This window comes from Schistocerca nitens, chromosome 11 (assembly GCF_023898315.1).
Source record: "Schistocerca nitens isolate TAMUIC-IGC-003100 chromosome 11, iqSchNite1.1, whole genome shotgun sequence".
Classification (NCBI taxonomy): domain Eukaryota; kingdom Metazoa; phylum Arthropoda; class Insecta; order Orthoptera; family Acrididae; genus Schistocerca; species Schistocerca nitens.
Genome location: NC_064624.1, coordinates 177,531,518 through 177,546,732, shown reverse-complemented (window position 1 = coordinate 177,546,732; position 15,215 = coordinate 177,531,518). Strand labels below are relative to the sequence as shown.

Sequence of the window (15,215 nt, the reverse complement as noted above, 5' to 3'; positions counted from 1 at the left end):
ACGATAATGGGAATCATAGTTGTTAGTATGGTCCATTCCTTAATTTATGTACCTGACCTACCTTCCTCGGTTTTGCCCCCCCCCCCCTCCCCCCCGCCGCCACACCCCACAAAAAAAAAAGGAAAAAAAAAGTACTTTTTGTTTCTTAACAGTGCCATTGACGGAGATCTGCTCACCGCTCTGGATCAGATGATCACCACCCAACATGGTCGTGTTAGCATGGAACATCTCTTAGAACATGTGAAAAGCTACAGAAGTAAGCAGCAGCAATTGCTAGTCATTGGTTCATCAACATCAGCCACTTGTGTATTCCTTGTAGTGATTGCAGTTATACATTTCTTGTTCAAGAGACGAGTTGCCCGAATTCCACCCGACCTTCAGCCTACGGGTTTAAACTGATCAGAATGGCATCCCGATGACAAGGCAATGTAATGAGTGAAGAGTCTTGAAGGCACAGACCGAGCGTGCTCAAGGATCGTAATGAACAGTGACGAATAAGAGAGAGAACTGTGGTGTAATGAGTAGTGACAAGCCACAATGTAGAGTTCCAAAGGAAGTGAACTGGTAGAGGGTTTAGAACCATGTAGAGTTGAGTATAAACAGATGTAGAGGCACAATGTGGGTACACATTCTTTCTGTAGGAGGAGGGAATGTAGAGGGTCAAATGATTAGAGCAATTAAGTTAGTTAAAGGTAAGGGTTTTACAGTAATAAAGTGAGCTAAAATGTGAAAGAATACTGGGAGCCAGAAGTCGTATGTGTGTTACATTCTGTTGTGCAACTCAGCGGTACGGTAATGTGACTCAAGTGGGTCGGTGGAGGCCGAGCTGAGCAATACAAAGGAGATCACTGTGTCACTGACCAGTGGAGCACGTGACAAGAAGCAGCTCGCCGCACGCCAGGGTGTCGACATGGAGGACGGTAATTGGGTCAGTTACACTAGCACAGGGCTTAACAACTGGCCGGTTTTGATCGTGAGTACTCGCGTCTGCTCAGGCACGTGCTCACGAGCAGCTGCATGGTCGCGGAGTACGGCGGGAGGGGAGGGAGGGGAAATGCGCGCACACGTTTGAATAGGGCCGCAGCGTGCCTATTGAATTCGCGCCGACTGTGTAACGTTTAAAGTACTACGATCATCTCAGATAACAGTCACTTCGCTGGTTAAGAATCATGTCAAGTCGCCGTTGTGTAACCCCAACCGTGCTTTCGCAGTTCAACCCCCATTGGGGGGAATTGTATCTGTTTACAGAAAAAGATGGTGTTGCAAAATGTTTAGTATGTCACAAAACGCTGAATTCTTTTACGAAATTTAATTTGCAGCGACATTATATGTCGTACCACGCGAAAGACTACGGACGTGGAAAATGTGATTGACCAGATCGTGCACGGGAAGTTATTAAACTTAAAAGGAAGCTATCCGAAGAAGATCTGGACGACGAAGAAAAATCAACTGAGGCAGCTCTCAGAGTGGGTTACAAAATTGCTTTGCTTTTAGCAAAATCCCTGCGCCCCTTAACTGATGGCGATTTAATAAAGGAATGTTTGGTAGTTGCAGCGGAACATTTGTGTCCCTCTCAAGTTGAACAGTTTCGGATTGTGCCATTATCTAACATGACCATTATGCGTCGCATACAGGACGTGGCAGACGACGTCCAGAGCCAGCTTGCAAATATCTGTAAAGATTTTATGGCGTATTCTCTAGCTCTGGACGAAAGTGTTAATATCACTGGAACAGCGCAGCTTGCCATATTTATTAGAGGTGTTAATAGAGATCTTCAGGTGAGGGAGGAGCTCCTCGATGTAGTAGCCGTGAAGAACACTACAACCAGAGGTGATATTTTAAGTAGTGTTGAAGAAAGTGTTGAAAGTATAGGATTGTCGTGGAATTCTTAGTTTCAGTATCTACAGATGGTAGAGGCATACACTAAGCTAATAAAATTATGTGGCACGTGTACATTCTCCTTTATTTGTTTCATTTGTAGCAGTAATAATTCGTGAGTGATATCCTTGCAGGTGGCCGCGGATTTACATCGACTGGCAGCAGCTGTTGTGTACCCCACGTGACTCTCCCCACTCTCCGCTCTGGTCCAGTAGTGGGGGTAGCGTGCTCGCGCTGCTCAGTGCTCGCGCCTTGCTGCTCACAGCTTGCTCCGCGAGCACATATGTTGTGAAGGCCTGCACTAGCAGAACAACACCAGAATATTTCACCGACCTACTGGGAAGGAAGAACCGCAAACATCAGTGGCAGAAAGACGTATTTAAGGATCGGCAGCTAGCTCATCGGCATTGACCGTCTGGAGCTGTTGGAGTGATTCAGAGCCCGTGTCAGTCAGCTCCGCCACCAGTTCAGTGTTGTCAACTGTCATTGCAGTCCTTGTCACGCTTGTAAGGCGGGCCGCAAGATGAGACGCAGGCCCGTGAGGTGACGCAGGGGGCCTCACGCCAAATTCCTCACGACGGCGTGAGTCACGGTGACAACCGTCGCAAGTTGGATCGCGGTTTCAATACGCAGTTCGCTGAGGAACTTTGGCTCTGGCAGAGATGGCGGCTACGTCTGCTATGTTAATAGAGTCCAAAACGGTGTGTTACATCGCTTTGATGAAACTGGCTACGGGTTCTCACGCCGAAGGAGGTACGAGGAGGACCATATGGCGTGAGTCAGAAGGGGCAGTGTAGCTGGTGAGAAAAGCCCTTGCTGTCGCCAGGGCTACTGTATATATAGCGAGAAGTGGGCAAATTTCATTATTATCAATTAACAGAAACCGTATTTTCGTAGCAGAAACAGAATCCTATTAGTCGTCGGGACTATCCACCAACAAATCAAATTTAAACAGTGCTCATAGAACTTTGTGTCATTCTATATACTCGGACGACAGTTTCGATTCTATATTGATATCAAAGACGTGTTTAAATCCATCTATTCCGTTATCACTGGTAGATATGGAGGGCTACACGCTAGTAAGGAATGATATTGTAAGGAACCTAGGCATCTTTTTTGATAAACATTTAACCAGGACAGAGCACATCACGAAAATTTGCTACAATGTCAATGTAGAATGTTAACAACGAATTACAATGCAACTTACCATTTCATACGTCCGTTTCCTTGGGCACTTCCTCCCACTTCTCAGCTTTCAGCTTCATTTTCAAGTAATCTTCACGGCTCGTATCATACAGAACTCTGGTAACACGTACGGCTTCAATTAGCTTTTCCTCCATTTCGAACTACCAACAGCCAGAACCACCGTGAGCCTCGCAGTAAACTGCGTACAGGAGACTGCGCCGCGCAGGGTCACCGAGCGCAGGAACTGCGTCACGTCACGCTGCGCTCTAACGTGCGCAGGACCATTCAGCTGTGCGGTTCCCAAAAACTCACCGTGAGTCACCCTGCGTCACCTCACAGACCTGCGTCTCATCTTGCGGCCAGGCTAATGCAGTTCATTGCCTAGCAGGTGGCAGAGAGATGCCACCACCGGACTCATCACAGTCACTATCGTCGGATATCATCAGCAGGCAGACACCTAATTTTTAGGTGTGTCCATTGATGAGAGATTAAATTGGAAGAAACACATTGATGATCTGCTGAAACGTTTGAGTTCAGCTACTTATGCAATAAGGGTCTGTGGTGTCACCGCCAGACACCACACTTGCTAGGTGGTAGCTTTAAATCGGCCGCGGTCCATTAGTACATGTCGGACCCGCGTGTCGCCACTGTCAGTGATTGTAGACCGAGCGCCACCACACGGCAGGTCTCGAGAGACTTACTAGCACTCGCCCAGTTGTACGGACGACATCGCTAGCAATGCACACTGACGAAGCCTCGCTCAGTTGCGGAGTAGATAGTTAGAATAGCCTTCAGCTAAGTCAAATGCTACGACCTAGCAAGGCGCCATTTGTAACATTGCATGTATCTAAAGAGTCTCACTTGTATCGTCAAGAGCGATGTACCACAAGGATGGATTAAAGTTAAGTATTCCAGGAGCTACGTACTTTTCTTTATAGCATTCATTACGTATCCTGTTTCAGACCTCACGCCATCCTTCGTGCGCTTATAGCGTGCATTTCGGCCCCCTCAAACACACTGTGTCGGCACTCTTGTCAACACATCAGGGTCATTGCAAATTTTGGTGATAAACATCTTAGTAAATTAGCTTACTACACCTATTTTCACTCATTGCTTTCATATGGCATCATATTTTGGGGTAATTCATCACTGAGGAATAAAGTATTTATTGCACAAAAGCGTGTAATCAGAATAATAGCTGGAGTCCACCCAACATCATCCTGCAGACATTTATTTAAGGATCTAGGGATATTCACAGTAGCTTCTCAGTATATATACTCTATTATGAAGTTTGTTATTAACAACCAAACCCAATTCAAAAGTAATAGCAGTGTGCATAACTACAATACTAGGAGAAAGGATGATCTTCACTATTCAAGATTAAATCTAACTTTGGCACAGAAAGGGGTGAATTATACTGGCACTAAAGTCTTTGGTCACTTACCAAATAGTATCAAAAGTCTGACAGATAACCAACAAGTATTTAAGAAGAAATTAAAAGAATTTCTGAATGACAACTCCTTCTATTCCATAGAGGAATTTTTAGATATAAATTAAGAAAAAAAAAAAAAAATATTAAAAAAATAAAAATAAAAAAAATAAAGAAAAACAAAAAAAAACAAAAAAATTAAGTTGTTATATTAACTAAAGTATGTTGTTAAATTAACCTAATTATGTCATGTATTGGAAAATTCGACTTGTTCCACATCATTACGAAATATCGTATTCATGATCCATGGAACTAGTATTAATCTAATCTAATCTAATCTCTAATCTAGAGTCATTGACTGGGGTGTGTTGTAGTAACGCACTGTCGTCACTGTCCCGGGACGCCGCCTCCACAAACACCGTGACCGGGGCAGAGCCGGGGACCCCGGCTCACCGATGCCAGACGGCCGCCACTGGGGACGGTCGCTGAGACGGGACACCGACCTGTTCCAGTGCTGCCGCCGCCTCACCCCCCAGCTGCTATCACGACGGAGCCCGTGGCGCGTGGTTCCGACCACCACGATATGACCCGGCGAGGCTGTAGTGCCGCTGCTGAAACAGAGGATTCCAGTTATGCCAGCGCAGCTGTAGTCACAGCAGCAGGTGCACGTGTGAGCATCTGCTGGCCGCCTTTGTCACCACTGAGAATATGTGAGTGGAAGCAGACCTCGCCCAGAGCACCAACAACTCATGTATTGCAGTTGGTCAGTAAATGTTGTTATTCTGTCTTCAGGAGCCATCTGCGGTCCCCCCTCCCCGCCCCCTCCCCCCCCTCCTCTTCCTCGTGCCACATTCAAATCTGGTAATGGGCAGTGGAACCCGTGCCTGTTTACATCAGTTTTCGTAGTCCTAGCTTCAAAATTTCCTTAATAGTGACATACGAGGGGGGACCCAAAAGATACCGGATTGTTGTCATAAAAAATTTATTGATGAACCTTTTTACAAAATTACTTGTCACCTTCAAAATACTCTCCATTACATGCGATGCACTTGTCAAGTCTCTAGTCCCACTGTTGGAAGCACATTTGGAATTCTTCAAGTTTGATATTGTCCAGTGCCCTTTGCGAAGCTGTTTTTACCACCTCCACATCGTTATAACGCTCTCTTTTAGCGTTTTTTTCATTCGTGGAAATAGGAAAAAGTCGCACGGGGCTAGGTCCGGCAAATACAGAGCGTGGGGAACGGCAGACCGCCTCTGAGATGCCAAATAGTGGGTCACTCGTAAGGCCGTGTGTGCTGGAGCGTCGTCATGATGCAGAAACCAGTCACCTGGTCGCCAAAGTTCCGGACGTCTCCTCCTCACATCCTCTCGCAGACGCCTTAAAACATCCAAGTAAAAGTGCCACTTAACAGTCTGGCCAGGGGGTACGAATTCCCGATGCACAATTCCACGAACATCAAAACAACGATCATCGTCTTCACATTTGACCTCACTTGCCTCGCTTGTTTTGGTCTGAGAGAGTTGGGAGTCCTCCACTGGCTTGATGCTTGCTCGGTTTCTGGGCCATACGCGTAACACTAACTCTCATCCCCTGTAATGACTTTGTTCAAGAAGTTTGGATCACGTGCAATCTCTGTTTTCAAGTCCTGACACACATTCATACAGATGGTTTTCTGCTCCTGTGTCAGAAGGCGCAGAACAAATTTAGCAGCAACACGTCTCGTGTGAAAATCCTCACTCAAAATCTGCTGGCACGAGCTACAACTGATTCCCGTCTCTGCTGAAATTTGGTCGATCGTTTGGCGATGATCCTCGTTGATCTTTTGTCAGACCTTTTCAATCATCTCCTCATTTCGTGATGTTGAAGGGCGTCCAGGACAAGCTTGGTCTTCGACACACATCTCACCACATTTAAAGCCCCCCAAACCACTCTAAAACCTGTGTTAGGCTCATAGCGTCCTCCTGGAAAGCTTCCTGAGGTATTTGGTGTGTCTCCGTTGCAGTTTTTTTTAAGCAGGAAACAAAATTTCACACACATTCTTTGTTCTTGTAATGTTGTCATAACAACTTTGCAGAGGTAACCCGCCAATAGTCAGAGAAACACAATACCACACTTGCACGTTCAGCTCTACACTGACGCCGTCTGCACAGCTGTCTCATGAAGGTCTCTACTAACACCATCTAGTGTGAGAACCCTGCACTACGTCTACAAGTGGCAGCGCCCTCGGAGTCCGGTTTCTTTTGGGTCCCCCCCTCGTATTTCCAAAAAGCCTTTCATCCCCAGTTTCACCCTCTTAGGAGGGGAAGTTCGGACAATTTCTTCAAAATGATGCCTACGGTATAATATCCACACCCTCTCCAAACTTCAAGTTTCTATCCTTAGCAGTTTGGGCTGGGTGATGAGTCAGTGAATCAGTCCAACCCTATTTCAGCCCCTTAGGGGTTGAATATCCAATTTATTCATCTCTAACCAAAAAGTCAAACAACACTCTTCAAAGATTTAGCTTTAAAAATGCTTTTGCAATGAAATATCTTCATAAGACATTTCACACCCTATTTCACCCCTTAGGTGTTGAATTTCCAAAAACAGTGACATGCTTATGTTTGATTTCTAACAGAGAAGCCAAATACAAATTTTCATAGATGTAGCTTCAAAAATGCTTGCACAAAGAAATATTTCCCTAAAAGCTTTCATCCTCCGTTTCAACCCCATAAGGGTTGAATTTCCAAAAACAGTGCAAACCATTTTTTTTAATTTCTAACTGAGAAGCCAAATTTAAATTGTCATAGATTTAGCTTTAAAATTCTTTCTTAATAAGATATTTTCATAAAAAATCTCATCCCTTATTTCACCCCCTTAGGTGTTCAGTTTCCAAAAACCCTGAAACTCATTTTTTTTTTTTTTTATTTGTAACTGGGAAGTCAAATACCTTTGTTTCTTAGATGTAGCTTTAAAAATACTTCTGTAGTTTTTCAATAAAAGCTATCACTCACTATTTCACCTCCACAAGGCTAAATTTTCAAAAATGCTGAAACCTGGATTTCTTTATTTCTGACAGAGAAACCAAATACGTTTTCATAGGCCTGACACCAAAATTGCCATAATAGTGACATTTTTCAAAAAACCCTTCATCCTGTATTTCCCCCACTTGGGGTTGGAATTTCAAAAAATCCCTTCTTGAACAATGCCTACAGTATAAGAACAACACCGTTTCCACACTTCAAGATTCTATCCTTAGTGGTTTGGCCAGGGTGGTGATGAGACAGTCAGTCATCCTCTGTTTCACCATATTAGAGTTTCAATTTCTAAAAACAGTGACATGTGTATGTTTTATTTCTAACAGAGAAGCCAAATACAAATTTTCATAGATTTACATTAAAAAATGCTTGAACAATGAAATATTTTTGTAAAAACTTTCATCCCTTCTTTCACCCCTATATGGGCTGAATTTCCAAAAACAGTGAAACAGTTATTTTTTTATTTCTGACTAAGAAGCCAAATTTAAATGTTCATAGTTATAGCTTTAAAAAATGCTTTCATAATGAAATATTTTCATAAAAATCTCATCCTCTATTTCACCCCTTAGGGACGCAATTTCCAAAAATACTGAAACACGATTTTTTAAAATTTGTAACCAAGAAGTTAAATACCAGTGTTCATAGATGTAGCTTTAAAAATACAGGGTGATTCAAAAAGAATACCACAACTTTAGGAATTTAAAACTCTGCAACGACAAAAGGCAGAGCTAAGCACTATCTGTCGGCGAATTAAGGGAGCTATAAAGTTTCATTTAGTTGTACATTTGTTCGCTTGAGGCTGTTGACTAGGCGTCAGTTGATGCTTAGATGGCGACCGCTCAACAGAAAACTTTTTGTGTTATTGAGTACGGCAGATGTGAATCGACGACAGTTGTTCAGCGTGCATTTCGAACAAAGTATGGTGTTAAACCTCCTGATAGGTGGTGTATTAAATGCTGGTATAAACAGTTTAAAGAGAATGGGTGTTTGTGCAAAGGGAAAAGTTCTGGACGGCCGAGAACGAGTGATGAAAATGTAGCACGCATCCAGCAAGCATTTGTTCGCAGCCCAGGAAAATCGACTCGCAGAGCTAGCAGAGAGCTGCAAATTCCACAATCAACTGTATGGAGAGTCCTACGAAAAAGGTTAGTTATGAAACCTTATCGTCTGAAATTGGTTCGAGCACTGTCTGCAGCTGATAAGATTAAAAGAATCGATTTCTGTGATTTTATCCTTGCTCAAATGGAAACAGATGAATCTTTCGTTTCAAAGATTGTGTTTAGTGATGAAGCAACTTTCCACACTAACGGGAAAGTCAACCGTCACAATGTCTGTATAAGGGGCACTGAGAATCCACGGGAAACAACTCAGTATGAACATGACTCGCCTAAGGTGAACGTTTTCTGTGCCATTTCAGCCAATAAAGTTTTTGGTCCCTTTTTCTTCGAAGGTGCTACTGTAACTGGACTACAGTATCTGGAGATGTTAGAGAATTGGCTGTTTCCTCAGCTCGAACAAGAAGCAACCTGAACGTCAACTACCCGAGGCGATGGATCGGCCGCCAGGCAGCCCGTGACAGAGCACTTCATCACTGGCCTCCAAGAAGCCCTGATCTTACCCCCTGCGATTTTTTCTTATGGGGGTATGTTAAGGATATGGTGTTTCGGTCATGTCTCCCAGCCACCATTGATGATTTGAAACGAGAAATAACAGCAGCTATCCAAACTGTTACGCCTGATATGCTACAGAGAGTGTGGAACGAGTTGGAGTATCGGGTTGATATTGCTCGAGTGTCTGGATGGGGCCATATTGAACATCTCTGAACTTGTTTTTGAGTGAAAAAAAACCTTTTTAAATACTCTTTGTAATGATGTATAACAGAAGGTTATATTATGTTTTTTTCATTAAATACACATTTTTAAAGTTGTGGTATTCTTTTTGAATCACCCTGTACTTTAGGAGTTCTTTAATACTATATTTTGAAGAAAAGCTTTTGCCCACTATTTCATTCGCATAGGGTTACATTTCTAAAAAATATTGATACATGTATTTCTTTATTTCTGACTGAGAAACCAAATAACTATTTTCATAGGTCTAGTTTCAAAAGAGCCTTAACAGTGACATTTTGAAAAAAAAAAAACTTCATCCCCTATTTCACCCCCTTAGTGTTGGAATTTTAAAAAAACCTTCCTTAAATGATGCCTACAGTACAAGCTCAGTCAGTCAGTCAGGACGTAGTCTTTTTATGAGGTGTGATTGGAAAGTTTTATGAATGGGCTTGTAATTGTACAATGGTTGTACTTACATGGTACTGTGATGCATCTCCTTCAAAATAGTCCCCTTCTGACTGAACACACTGACTCCAACAGTGTTTCAACTTTTGGAAACTTTCCTGGAAATTTTTTCCAGAAGTGTGTTAAGGACACACACTGTATTTACCCGGATGCCTTCAATCGAGTGAAATCGCTTCACTTTCAGTGAAAATTTCGGGGGCCAAATCAGGAGAATATGGCAGTTGTGGAAGCACGGGAATTTTGAATTTGATCAAAAATTCAACAATGGAGAAGGCTCGATGAGCCGGAGCATTGTCACGGTGTCGCACCCAACTCCTGTCTTTCCACAATTCAGGCCTTTTCTTCTGCACCTTTTTGTGCAAATGCTCAAGGACACATTTATAGTATTCCTGCTTAATTGTCTGTCCTCCAGGGGTAAATTCATGATGCACAATACCAGTAGAACCGAAAAAAAAAATCACCAACATTGTCTTCACCTTCGACCAACCTTGCTGTGCTTCTTTCGGTCGTGGTGAACCTGGAGTCTTCCACTGTGAAGACTGCACTTTGGTTTCAGGATCATATCCATATACCCGCAATACGTCAACAAATCTGGGTCATTTTCAGTCCAATTAATCAGTTCTTGGCACACTTCAAGTCAGTATTCTCTCTTGTCACTTGCAACACTTTTGGAATGAATTTTGCAGACACTTAACACATGTTCAAATCTACAGTTAAAATTGACTGAACTGCATAGAAACTTAAATTAAGTTCATCAGCTCCAGAATGAGATTTTCACTCTGCAGCGGAGTGTGCGCTCATATGAAACTTCCTGGCAGATTAAAACTGTGTGCCCGACCGAGACTCGAACTCGGGACCTTTGCCTTTTGCGGGCAAGTGCTCTACCAACTGAGCTACCAAAGCACGACTCACACTCGGTACTCACAGCTTTACTTCTGCCAGTACCTCGTCTCCTACCTACCAAACTTCCCGACCAAGTCTCGGTCGGGCACACAGTTTTAATCTGCCAGGTAGTTTCATATCAGCGCACACTCCGCTGCAGAGTGAAATTCTCATTCTGGAAACATCCCCCAGGCTGTGGCTAAGCCATGTCCCCGCAATATCCTTTCTTTCAGGAGTGCTAATTCTGGAAGGTTCGCAGGAGAACTTCTGTAAAGTTTGGAAGGTAGGAGACGAGGTACTAGCAGAAGTAAAGCTGTGAGTACCGGGCGTGAGTCGTGCTTTGGTAGCTCAGTTGGTAGAGCACTTGCCCGCGAAAGGCAAAGGTCCCGAGTTCAAGTCTCGGTCGGGCACACAGTTTTAATCTGCCAGGAAGTTTCAAGTTCATCAGCTATTTCCCTAATTGTAAGTCTACTATCAGAGTGCACTAAGTCGCGATATTTCACATTTTCATTCGGTTTGAGATGGAGGACAGCCGGACTGTGCTTCATCTTCAAATGATTCATGGCCAGTTTTAAATCTGTTGAACAGGACAAAAACATTTAACTGGCTCATACAACTATCTCCAAAAGCTGTTTTTAATAGTTCATAAGTCTCAGAAGCTGATTTCCCAGTTTTAAACCAAAATTTCACACAAACTCATTGCTCCGTTTTTACGTCCATTTTCACACAGACAGAATTCAGCAACAAGCTCTAACAGACCCACCCAGCTGCCACAAAAAACTGAATAAAGGAAACACAGTTTCCTGTCAGAAAGTGTTCAAGGACAAGGCAATGACTCACTCCCCACTCTCCGTGTACCTGCCTGCCAAACCAGTAAGCTGTAATGGATCCATTCTTAAAACTTTCCGATCACACCTTGTCTATATAGAGGAGATTTTTATGTTCATTGCAAGTTTGAAAGCTCTTGGTGTCCTTATTTTCTTTGAAAGTTGAACCTGCCAACTTTTGGAAGAAATGAGCTCACAATAAGACTTGTAAATAGTGAATTTGGCAGTCAGAGTAGCAACATCGTGGTGGCTCACTCAGGTAAATGCAGTTATGTGGTGACTAACAAATAAATCTACCCAACAGATACACTTTGATTTTGATCAGCTTTGTATATGTTGTAGTGTAGAACAAAATGAGAGAAACCTATTTTTTTATACATGCCCATATGGCCCTTTGAAAACAGTTGAGATTAATGTTTCTACATGAATGCCCTCTAAATGGTAACAAATATGAAAAAACTTCAAATAACAGTTCTGTGGTTTTCATTTTGACATGTGACTAACAGCAAAACATTCATTGCCGTTGAAAGCAAATTCGATCGTACATGATGAAATGGTATTCCAAAGATGCATTTTTCAGAAATAATTAGAAATATCACTATATGTGTGCCAGATATGTGTTGGTTTCAATGCCAGTTGTCCTGTTGGGTTATTTAATAAGTCTTTCACAGATAAATATGTGCTATACATATATATTTTCTTTTAATTTTATGAAATACAAAATATCTTGTGTTGTATCTACATTTCCTTTTTACATTTGGTGTTTTTTTTTTCAGATGCTAACCTTTTCACAGTTAGTCATGTTATATTTGAAATTGTTAGCACATTATTTTGGAACATTATGTAAATTTGTACAATAATGAGAAAGATGCAAAATTGTGTGGAGAGAAAAAAAAAAAATGATGAATGTACTTTCATCTTGAGAATTCTAGTTTATTTCTGACAAATGAATCTTTGGAGTACCACTTCATCATATATGATTGAATTTGGTTGTAATGATGCTATATGTTTTACTATTAGTCAAATGTGGAAATGAAGAACAACATACTGTGGAAGAGGGGATTTAGGAGAAAATAACATTTTCTGCAAATTTGGATACACCATTGTAACATAAATTAAAAAGAGTAGAACTTTTATTTGAAGTTTTTTTTATATGTTTTACCATTTCAATTACATTCATTCAGTAGTATTAAAGTATTTTCTTCACATAGGTATTTCAGGCCATTAATGGCTGAATGAGCACTTACAGAAAAAATTGTCTCTTACCCTACTCTACACTATAACATATTAAAAGGTTATCAAAATCTAAGTGTATTCCTTGGGTAGGTTTACTTGTAAGATTCTGTGTTTGAAACTATTAAGAGTCTGATTCCCCTCACCCCTGCAAAAATTTCCACCAAGTAGCAGTAGCAGAATGGTACAGAGTAGGAATTTTGCTTCAGAAATGATAGACTCATTAAAATTTAAAGACTGAAATATCTAACACAAGGGCATAATTTGACCAATTACACATATCACACATATGATATCAATGAGTCACTATTGAAATCAGCTACTCATACAAATACATGGGTGTAGCACTTTGTAGGGATATGAAATGGAATGATCACATAGGCTCAGTTATGGGTAAGGCAGGTTTATTGTTAGAGTATTGGGGAAGCGCAGTCAGTCTATGAAGTAGATTGCGTACAAATCACTCATGCAACTGGTTCTGGAATATTGCTCAGGTGTGTGGGACCTGTACCACATAGGATTAATAAGGGACATTGAACGTATACAGAGAAGGGCAGCACAAATGGTCACAGGTTTGTTTGATCCATGGGAGAGTATCACAGAGATACTGAAGAAACTGAATTGTCAGACTCGTGAAGATAGATGTAAACCATTCCGAGAAAGTCTACTAACAAAGTTTCAAGGATCGGCTTTAAATGATAACTCTAGGAATATACTACAGTCCCCTACATATCGCTCACATAGGGATCGTGAGGATGTAATTACAGTATGCACAGAGGTATTCAACCAAAGATTCTTCCTGTGTTCCATATTTGAATGGAATGGGAAGAAACCCTACTAACTGGTACAGTGGGATGTACGTCCTGCCATGTACTTCATGGTGGTTTGCAGAGTACAGATGTAGATATCATTGAAGAACTGCATCAGTGTGTCTGAAGCTGTCCTAGTGGCAGTAGTTTATTAGTTAACATTATTGAATTTGACATTCAGACACAATTCTGATAGTTTCCATCTCACCAGGGAGAGAGAGTGTGCGCCTGTCTGACTTAGCCACCATGAGACATCAGGGAAGTCATTAGTCACATCAAATGCTAAATTTAACTTCTCACTTCATTTGTGTGTACATGATAGGTACAGCATTATTGCTGAAAATAGGTGAAAAAAGAGCTTTTTTTCTCAAATACCAGACTGTACTGGGCTGACAACATTTGCAAATGAATTTTCATATAAGTAAAATGCAAAGTTTTGCAACAGTACTCATCTGACACTTCAACTTTCAACAAATTTTAAAATTTGCAACAGTATTTTCATTGCAGTTTCCAAATGATTATGAATACACCATTGAATAATTCTGTTTTTGAGTAAAATGGGATGAAGATATTAAACTACCTGAAAAAATAATCTACAGCATGCTATGCTCTTCTAGTCTATGTTTTGTGTATCAGGGCAGACTATTTTTCTTATATACATTGTCATTAGACAACTTTCTAGGATTATTATGGGTAATGTTAACAAAACTTGGCATTTCACTGATGTAGTGTATGATGACAGTATGGAGGATATCTGTCAAATTATGCTTGGATGTTTAATTTAAACAACTGAATTATTTCTGAAGGTAATTCCCTACTTGCATTGAGTTTAATGTGGACTCCGTACCATACTGCTACTTGGTGCCAATCTTCACATTAAAAAGAAAAATCAAACTATCGATAGTTTTGGACATTGGATCCCACAAGGAACCCCTTGAGTGTGAGGTATAAATTTAATCAGAATGAGATTTTCACTCTGCAGTGGAGTGTGCGCTGATATGAAACTTCCTGGCAGATTAAAACTGTGTCCCCGACCGAGACTCGAACTCGGGACCTTTGCCTTTCGCGGGCAAGTGCTCTACCAACTGAGCTACCGAAGCACGACTCACACCCGGTACTCACAGCTTTACTTCTGCCAGTACCTCGTCTCCTACCTTCCAAACTTTACAGAAGCTCTCCTGCGAACCTTGCAGAATTAGCACTCCTGAAAGAAAGGATATTGCGGAGACATGGCTTAGCCACAGCCTGGGGGATGTTTCCAGAATGAGATTTTCACTCTGCAGCGGAGTGTGCGCTGATATGAAACTTCCTGGCAGATTAAAACTGTGTCCCCGACCGAGAATCGAACTCGGGACCTTTTCCTTTCGTGGGCAAGTGCTCTACCAACTGAGCTACTGAAGCACGACTCACGCCCGGTACTCACAGCTTTGGTAGAGCACTTGCCCCACGAAAGGCAAAGGTCCCGAGTTCGAGTCTTGGTCGGGGACACAGTTTTAATCTGCCAGAAAGTTTTATAAATTTAATCTTTAGTAAGGTTCATTTGAAACTGTTGCATTAACAATTGTGACAGGAAAAATACTAGCTGCTAATGACTCAGTATGTGGCCCAGGATGACAACAGAAAATGAGTGTCCAGGAGGTACAGAAAGGTACCAATAGCC

General features: G+C 41.8%; 1 non-coding gene across 1 annotated transcript; it reads right to left on the bottom strand.

The window, feature by feature from the left end:
- Nucleotides 1–14,580: 14,580 nt before the first annotated feature.
- On the bottom strand, nucleotides 14,581–14,655 carry Trnas-cga (transfer RNA serine (anticodon CGA)). The gene has a single exon. It is a non-coding gene; the product is annotated as a tRNA-Ser (tRNA).
- Between the last annotated feature and the right edge of the window lie 560 nt (nucleotides 14,656–15,215).